This window comes from Octopus bimaculoides, chromosome 2, assembly GCF_001194135.2.
Source record: "Octopus bimaculoides isolate UCB-OBI-ISO-001 chromosome 2, ASM119413v2, whole genome shotgun sequence".
Lineage (NCBI taxonomy): Eukaryota > Metazoa > Mollusca > Cephalopoda > Octopoda > Octopodidae > Octopus > Octopus bimaculoides.
In genome coordinates, this window is record NC_068982.1 from 144,690,347 (window position 1) to 144,699,210 (window position 8,864).

Below are 8,864 nucleotides of genomic sequence, written 5' to 3' on the forward strand. Positions count from 1 at the left end.
ATAATAATAAAGGAGTTACGACGCAAAAACGTATATATTCAGATGAACATATTTATCTTCTTCAATATATATTTCAGTATAAAGAATTCATTAAGAGACTTAATAAATTAAAATTTCTTTACACATCTTTAGGAATAAATATAACATCAGATAAAATACATTCGGTTTAAAAACACAAACCGTTCATGGCGAAAAAATTTTGAATTAGCTTAACCAATTATTTTTGTTGGTAGTTAATTTATAATATATATATATATAGAAAGAATGCTTATGCTATATACATATATATGTGAGCATATAAATATGTATGTATTTATGTATGTACTAAGGCACTTTTTAAATTTTTTTATTTATCTGCTTTCTGTTGTGATTTTTTCATGTCCAAATATATAAATACATACATAAACACATTGTGGAAATCTTTACTCCCAGAACTGAGTCCCTCTGGAAATCTATCTCTTTCACATTCTTCTTTCCACCCTGCCTACATCTTCCCAGACAAACTTTAACATAACATACTTTCTTCAAACTAAACATTAATAGTTCTAACTCCCACCTCCAATATATATATATAAAAAAGAAAAGCAAATAACACACACACACACACACAAATAATCAAAACACAAAATATTAACAAAGTAAGTAAAAAAATAAAATAACACCATCAAGCAAACCATTGCAAGCTTATTTTAGAAAATTAGAAAATACAAAAGAGAAAGAAATGTAATGAGAAACAACAATAATAGTTGACTGCAAGGGATAAGTGAGGAAACAATCAAGGGAGATAATAAATATTTAACCTAAATTAAATGCAGATCTGTCAAAGGAACTCAAGATACAGGAAAGATAATTTATAAACTGAAAATGTCATCAGAATAGAAACTTAACACATATTAGTCATTTTATTTTATATTATATATTTATGTATTTTTCTATTTTATGTAGTGGACTCCTGTGGCCAATAAAGAAACTATCATGGCAGTTATTGGAATGGTAATGATAATAATAGTTTTGAATTTTGTCACAAGGCCAGTAAGCAAAAGGGGAGGGGTAAGTTGATTACATTGACTCCAGTGTTTAACTGGTACTTATTTTGTCGACCCTGAAAAGATGAAAAGCAAAGTCGACCTTGGTGGAATTTGAACTCAGAATTTAAAGACAGACAAAATGTCGCTAAGCATTTTACCCAGTGTATTAACAATTCAGCCAGCTCACCACCTTAATGATAAAAATAATCTTTTCTACTATAGGCACAAGGCCTGAAATTTTGGGGAAGGGGACTAGCCAATTACATCGACCCCATTGCTCGACTGGTACTTATTTTATCAACCCCAAAAGGATGAAAGGCAAAGTTCATATTAGTGGTATTTGAACTCAGAACTTAAAGACAGATGAAGTGCTGCTAAGTATTTTGCCTGGCATACAAATGATTCTGCCATCTCACTGCCCTAACAATAATAACCCTTTCAATAGGACTGAAATTTTGAAGGAGGGGCTGTCAATTACTGTATTTTAACGTGTATAAGGAACCTTTTTTTGTCAAGAATTTGGTTTAAAAAAATGGAGGTTTCTTATACATGGATGGTATCATAATCCCTTACAAAAAATTTTTTTTCCAAATTTTAAGCCCCACAAATTAGGGGGTTCTTTATATACGTTAAAATGACTGCTAGAGCTTAACTGGCACTTATTTCATTGATCCTGAAAGGATGAAAGGAAAAGTCAACCATAGCAGAATTTAAATTTAGAACATAAAGATGGATGAAATGCCACTGCGCATTTTGTCTGGTGTACTGATAATTCTGCCAGCTTGCTGCAGTGGCAGTAGCAGCAACAATTGTTTCAAACTTTGGCACAAGGCTAGTAATTTAGGATGAGAGGGAAGAGGGATAAGTTGATTACATTGACCCTGTTACTCAACTGGTATTTATTTTATCAACTCTGAAAAGATGAAAGGCAGAGTCAATGATAGCAAAATTTGAATTCAGAACATAAAGAGCCAGAAGAAATGCTGCTAAGCATTTTGTCCAATGTGCTAACAATTCTGCCAAATTCCTGCCTTGGCTTCAAATCTTGGCACAAGGCCAGTAATTTTAGGGGAGACCCTAGTACTTGATTGGAACTTTGTTTTATGATACTTGAAAGTATACCAGACAAAGCTGATCTTAGCTGGACTTAAATTCAGAAAGTAAAAAAAAACAAAAAAAAACAACAACAAAAAAACAAACAAACTGGAACAAATATCACAAAGCATTTTGTCCAATGCTCTAAAAATTCTGTCAGTCTCCTACACTAACAACAACAGCAACATTCCTTTCTACTATAGGCACAAGACCTGCAATTTTAGGAGGTGGGATTAGTCAATTACATTGATTCCAGTGTTCAATTGGTACTTATTTTACTGAGTCCTGAAAGGATGAAAGGCAAAGTCAACCTAAGCAGAATTTGAATGCAGAATATATAGATAGACAGAATCCTGGAAAGCATTTTGAATAATAATAATAATCATAATAAAATAGTAGCCAGCATGGAAGGCAGATGTTAAGTGATGATGACGATGATGACAGAATGTTTCAATTTTGGGGAGAGGATTACATTGTTTTAATTTGTCCTTTCCCCACAACAGAACATTCCTGATACTTATTTTGTCAACTCCAAAGGGATAACAATTAAAGTCAATCCCTCGAAATATAAAATGTCTGGCTCTGGCACTCTGCTAATTCTATAATTTCTTTTCTTATATTGTTTACAATGTCCCATGTTTGTAGGGGTGGAATGTAGCAGACATCATTTGTTGAAATACTTTATCAACCCAGACAGGTTCAAAGGCCAAGTCAACTCGTGGAATTTGAACTCATGATGCAAAGAGATATATTATAAAGGCAGAAAAAGCATTTTGTCTGGTGCTGTACCAAATTCGTCAATCAAGTAGTTTACAATACAAAAAAGAGAGAACTCAAGACTGAGATGGTAGTGTAAATAATTTAAGTTGAGAAATTCATTACAACTCAGAGTACTAAGTTATGTTAAATTTTTCAACTTAAATGCATGCATGTGTGCACATCTTCATCATTATTTAATGTCCATGTTTCATGCTGGCATAGGTTGAAAGGTTTGGCAGGAACCGATGTTTCCAAGAATCACAACGATTTCCAGTGTCTGCTTAGCATGATTTTTATAGCTTTCTAACGCCAACATGGATTATATATCTGTCCATACACGTGTCCATTTTATATATAGTTAGGTAGAAAAATTGTGAAGCATTAAGTTGAAGGATCACTTACCACCTTTCAGATAAAACATTTTTTTATTTTTAAAAGTCACAGACATAACTGGTGGTAAGAAGCTTGCCTCTAAACGACATGACTCAAGGTTCAGTCCTACTGTGTGGCACGTTGGGCGAATGTCTTCTACTATAACATCAGGCCAACTAAAGCCTTGTGAATAGATTTAGTAAATGGAAACCAAAAAGAAGCCTGTTGTATTTATAAGTATATGTCTATGTGTGTTTTTGTTTTTGTCCTCAATCACTACTTGTGGGTTTGTTTATGTCCCTGCAACTTATCTGCAGTAAATAAGTGCTGGGGTTAATCTGCTTGATTAAAATCTTTCAAAGTAGTGCCCCAGCACAACCATGGTCCAGTGACTGAAACAAGTAAAGAGAAAAGGCAAAGGTTGAGTGCTACTTTGAAGTCTTGCTTTAGTAGCCCTTATTATCAGATCAACGAAGGCTATGAAGCTGAAACTTTGAAGTAACTTCTATCTTTTCCTTGTAAAAATGATATTAGAAGCCTAAGAACTTCTCTAATTGTTACTTCGGGTTTAATGTCTCTGATTTTACAGATGGTACTGAAGATTAGAACAAGAATGTCCATCTAATCTTAAATTGACAAAGCTGGCAGAAAATTGGGGGAAATGCAGGCAATCTTGAATGTGATACTGGACTTTGATTGAACACTGAACACAAGATTATTATATTGGTTTTATTTTTTTAACATGACTGGGTGAGTGTGTGCGGAAACTATATATGCTTTTGTTTTATGGGAACAGAATATAGTAAATTAAAGATGAATGATATAAAAAATTGTTATGAAAAATATTCTGGGGAAAAAAAAACAAAAAAACAAAAAAAAACGAAATGGACATTTGAGACTGGAATTATATTATGAATACTGATATTATTTAGAGCAGAAAATTTCCACAAACTGTGTGTGTGTATACATGTGGAGCTATTCAGAAATTTGCCCAATGTGCTGTACATGCAATACATTGGGACTGAACCTGAAGCTATATGGTTGTAAAGTGACCTACAAACCACACAGACATGCACATGCACATGTGTGCACGCACGCATATACACACACATATACATATATACACATACAGAAAGGTCATCCTTGGTATTAGGAAGGGCATCCAACTGTAGAAACCATGCCAAAGCAGACAGTAGAGCTTGGTGCAGTTCCCTGGCATGCCAACTCCTGTTGAATTGTGCAACCTATGCTAGCATGGAAGGTGGATGTTAAATGATGGTGATGATGATGATACTATGCATTCATACACATACACATAGAGATAAACACCCACAAACTTGAATATCTGCAGAAATAAGCACATATATATCTGAACTGGCACATCAAGCCTTGTACCAAAAATCACAAAACTACTGACATCACTGATTATTTAGAACTTAAAGTTGATGTATTATTTTACCAAACTTAACCCAAGAACACGATAAATTAAAAACTTTAAAAGGCAAAAAACTAAACCAATAAATTTGAGAGATGACGATTATTTTTATTTCATTATTTAGATATTTAAATTTGATTATTTGTTTAGCCAAGTGAATTGACAGAAGTAAAGTGCTGGACTAAATTTTCTTGAAGTATTTAGTTTCGACCTTCTAAGGTCTAGCTTAAAATCTCACAAGCAATTGCTTTTAAATTCTTTCAGATTAGGGTTAGGGCTGAAATAGACGAGTGCAACACTGAATGCTTTTCACTATTTAGTTCCATCCATCTGCATTCTGAGTTCAAATACTGGTGCAGCTGGTTTTTGTCTTTCATTCCTCTAGAGCAGTATTCCTCAACCATTTTTTTTTTTATCTATGGATCCCTTTGATTACCATTTTATTCAGATGGACTCTCTTAGTAATTCAATGTTGAAAAAATCATATTATTTATGATTAACCCTTTAGCATCCTGTCAAATGTAATGGTTATTTTGAATCAATCCTGTATTATCTTGTAGCTCCAAGATTTTGATGATGTGATAACACATGTTTAGAATGACAATGTAGGCTAGGTGGGAGAGGCTAGATCTAGCTAGTATGAACATAAAAACAGATAAAATATTTTGGTCGGATATGACCAGTTTAAACACTAAGGGGTTAAATATTATTCAGAATTGTATGAAAAAAATTGTTAAAATATTTTGTGTATTGTACAGGTGTACTCTCTCTTTTATTCTCTTTTACTTGTTTCAGTCATCTGACTGCGGCCATGCTGGAGCACTGCCTTTAGTCGAGCAAATCGACCCCAGGACTTATTCTTTGTAAGCCTACTATTTATGCTATCGGGTCTCTTTTGCCGAACCGCTAAGTTATGGGGACGTAAACACACCAGCATTGGTTGTCAAGCGATGTTGGGGGGACAAACACAGACACACAAACATATATATATACATATATACGATGGGCTTCTTTCAGTTTCCGTCTACCAAATCCACTCACAAGGCTTTGGTCGGCCTGAGGCTATAGTAGAAGACACTTGCCCAAGATGCCACGCAGTGGGAATGAACCCAGAACCATGTGGTTAGTAAGCAAGCTACTCACCACACAGCCACTCCTGCACCTCAATTTATTGCACATAAATTTCAACAACAAAATCTTGTGGGGCACATAAGGTATGACAGCCACTACTCTAGAGATTGATTAAATAAGTCTAACTCATATGTTAGGGAAAAATCAATAACACATATCTCTTTCCTCAAGGAAATTGGCAGTTGTTTAGCCCCGGGTCAGCCTTGATTCAGCAGGCCTATGATCAAAGACGTTTAAGCCATGACCATCTCATCTTTTATTCAGACATGATATATTTAGAACTACATTATATGATACATTATTTACATTCAACGGATATTTGTCCTCATCTTGTTTGTTGTTAACACAATGTTCCGGCTGATATACCCTCCAGCCTTCTTCAGGTGTCTTGGGGAAATTTCAAACCTGGGTTCTCATTCCTAAAGTATTTTTCAATGTTATCATTATTATTATTATTATTATTGTTGTTGTTGTTGTTGTTGGTGTTCAGGCCACTGCTTCGAATCGAACTCAGAATCTTGGGGTTAGTAGCCCGCGCTCTTAACCACTACGCCATATGCCCGTGGGCATTATATGATGTTTCCGTCAGTTTTTGAGGGTGTGATCTGATGGTGATATTGCTGCTATTTCTAGCAGGTCTAACAACCACACACAGATTCCCTCATAGGCTCTTATTTTCCTTAGCTTAAAAATAATGATTTGAAAGACTTTAGGTTGAGCAGGAGCTAAGCAACATTTCAATGCCAAACATTTAGTTCAAATTCTACTAGGACATCTTTATATTTCATCCTACAGGCAGTGGGGTGGTAGAAAGTTTATGAAAAAGAGATGTAAAATACTGTAATAAATTTAATTAGGTTTAACTACTCTGTCCACACATACACACACATACCACATACAATTAAAAAAAAGTAAATAAGCATTTTGTACTTAGTAACAAAACATTCTTTGTTATATACTGTCTTGCTCATAAATTTGGTTTACAACTGTGACAACAAGACTTGATATACAGAGCACAATATAATATAATATACCAACTTACAGAATTCCTCCTTTGTTCTTTTATATACACTGGGAAGTGTATATTACTTATTAATTTTGTGAGTTGGTTGGTTGGTTAGTTGTGAATCTTGAATCTGGAGAAAAGAAAAAAAAAAAAATAGACAATGATATTTGCAACAACAGCAACCTTGTAAACTGGTATAATGAACAAGACATTGGTCTTTGCTATCTTTCATACTTCCTTAGAAGACTATCAAATGGTTAATGTCATTTATCATCATCACTATCATAATAGTAATAGTAGTAAGGCAGTAAGCTGGCAGACTCATTATCATGCCAGGCAAAATGCTTAGCACTATTTTGTCTGTCTTAATGTTCAGATCTCAGATTCCGCTGAGGTTGACTTTATTAATTATCCTTTCAGCATCAAAAAAATAAGTACCAGTCAAGTACTGGGGTAGATGTAATTGACTTAACTCATCCCTCAAAAATTGCTGGCTCTGCGCTCCAATTTGAAACTATTATATGAACAGTAGTATCATTGTTGTTAGAGTGCTAGAGACCAGTAGGGGGATGGGGGCATGGGGGTGGGGATAAAAAAGAAAAGAAAAGAAATATGTCTCTTTAAACTATAAACTATCTTCTATCTTTTACTGCCTCTCCTTTTAAGAAACTTCATAGAATATTGAATTTAACTTAATTTGGGTCTTGAGTTATGCCATGTTGACAATCCCAAAAGAGGATGAAAGAGTACTATACACATGACTAAAATCTTTAAGAAATTCATTTTATGTAAGAAAAAATTTTAAAAAAATTAAAATTAAATACACATGCTCTTCAGAATAACTAAGTTTAACTTATGCAAACTATGTATTCAAAATGCTTTATGTTATTTAGAATATTTTATCTGCATCACATGAGATTCTGGGTTTGTAGCTCATTGGGAATGACTTGGGGTTTCTTATTATCCCTCTGGAGTTGATAAAATAAGTAACAATTAAGTTGAAAAGAAATAAAGTTTCTGTTCAGCAGTAGGGTTGATAAAATGAGTACAAATAAAATATTGAGGTTGATCTAACCGACACCTGTTAAGAACTAAGTGGGTGGATGATAGAATAAATACCTGTTAATAACTAGTACTGGGAAATGGTAAGGCAAACATTAGTCAAATACTGGAACTGACCAAATAAATACCAATTATGTATTGAAGTTGGTCCAATTTACACAGGTTAAGAACTGGAGGGGCTGATAAAATGAAGTAGTATTTGAATACAGGAGTCAATAAAATGCCAGTTAAAAACTTGAGGCAAAAATGTAATAAAATAAGCATTGGTTAAGTGCTGGGGGAGAAGCAGTGGTCGATCTGACTGACTACAACCTTCAACAAAATTTACGACCATTTTGTCTATAATGGATATTCATTCATTGGTCAGTGGATTGACAGAATCAGTAGAGTGTGGGACAAAATGCTTTGCAGTATTTAGTTACATAATTTTATATTCTTAATTCATAACCTGCAAGACAGGTGTAAGGAGAAAGTGATTTTGTTTCACATTCTTTTGGAGTCCACAAAATAAGTACCAGTTAAATACTGGGCTGCTTAAATCAAATTATTTCAGACACTTGGCACAATGGTAAATTTTCAGCAAATAAAACCCTGAATCTAGTTTCAATGTCCATTTGGAATAGCTTCACTTATTATCACTGAACATCACAATTTTTCTTGTTGCTGTTGTTCTTGTTCTATGTGGTGAGGTTATTATTATTATTATTATTATTATTATTATTATTATTATTGTTATTGTTATTGTTATTATTATTATTATTATTATTATTATTATTATTGTTATTATTATTATTATTATTATTATTATTATTGTTGTTGTTGTTGATTGAGTGGAATAGAACTTAAACAAACAAGCTATAGATCTATGTCTTTGGTATCACTATATATCTGAAGTGAATACTTTGGCAAGTGTTTGCTAAGAAGGCACCAACCACCCACCCACCCACTCCCAATACTAACTCAGAGACCATCTAAA

General features: G+C 33.7%; 1 protein-coding gene across 3 annotated transcripts in view; it reads right to left on the minus strand.

Moving 5' to 3' along the window:
* The window catches only part of LOC106879211 (hepatocyte growth factor receptor), a 171,071-nt gene that overhangs the window by 67,350 nt on the left and 94,857 nt on the right, over nt 1-8,864 (minus strand). For all 3 annotated transcript variants that reach the window (XM_052965647.1, XM_052965648.1, XM_052965649.1), the window contains one exon: nt 6,863-6,956. The gene's annotated coding sequence lies outside the window, so the exon portion shown is untranslated. The remainder of the gene's footprint in view (nt 1-6,862; nt 6,957-8,864) is intronic.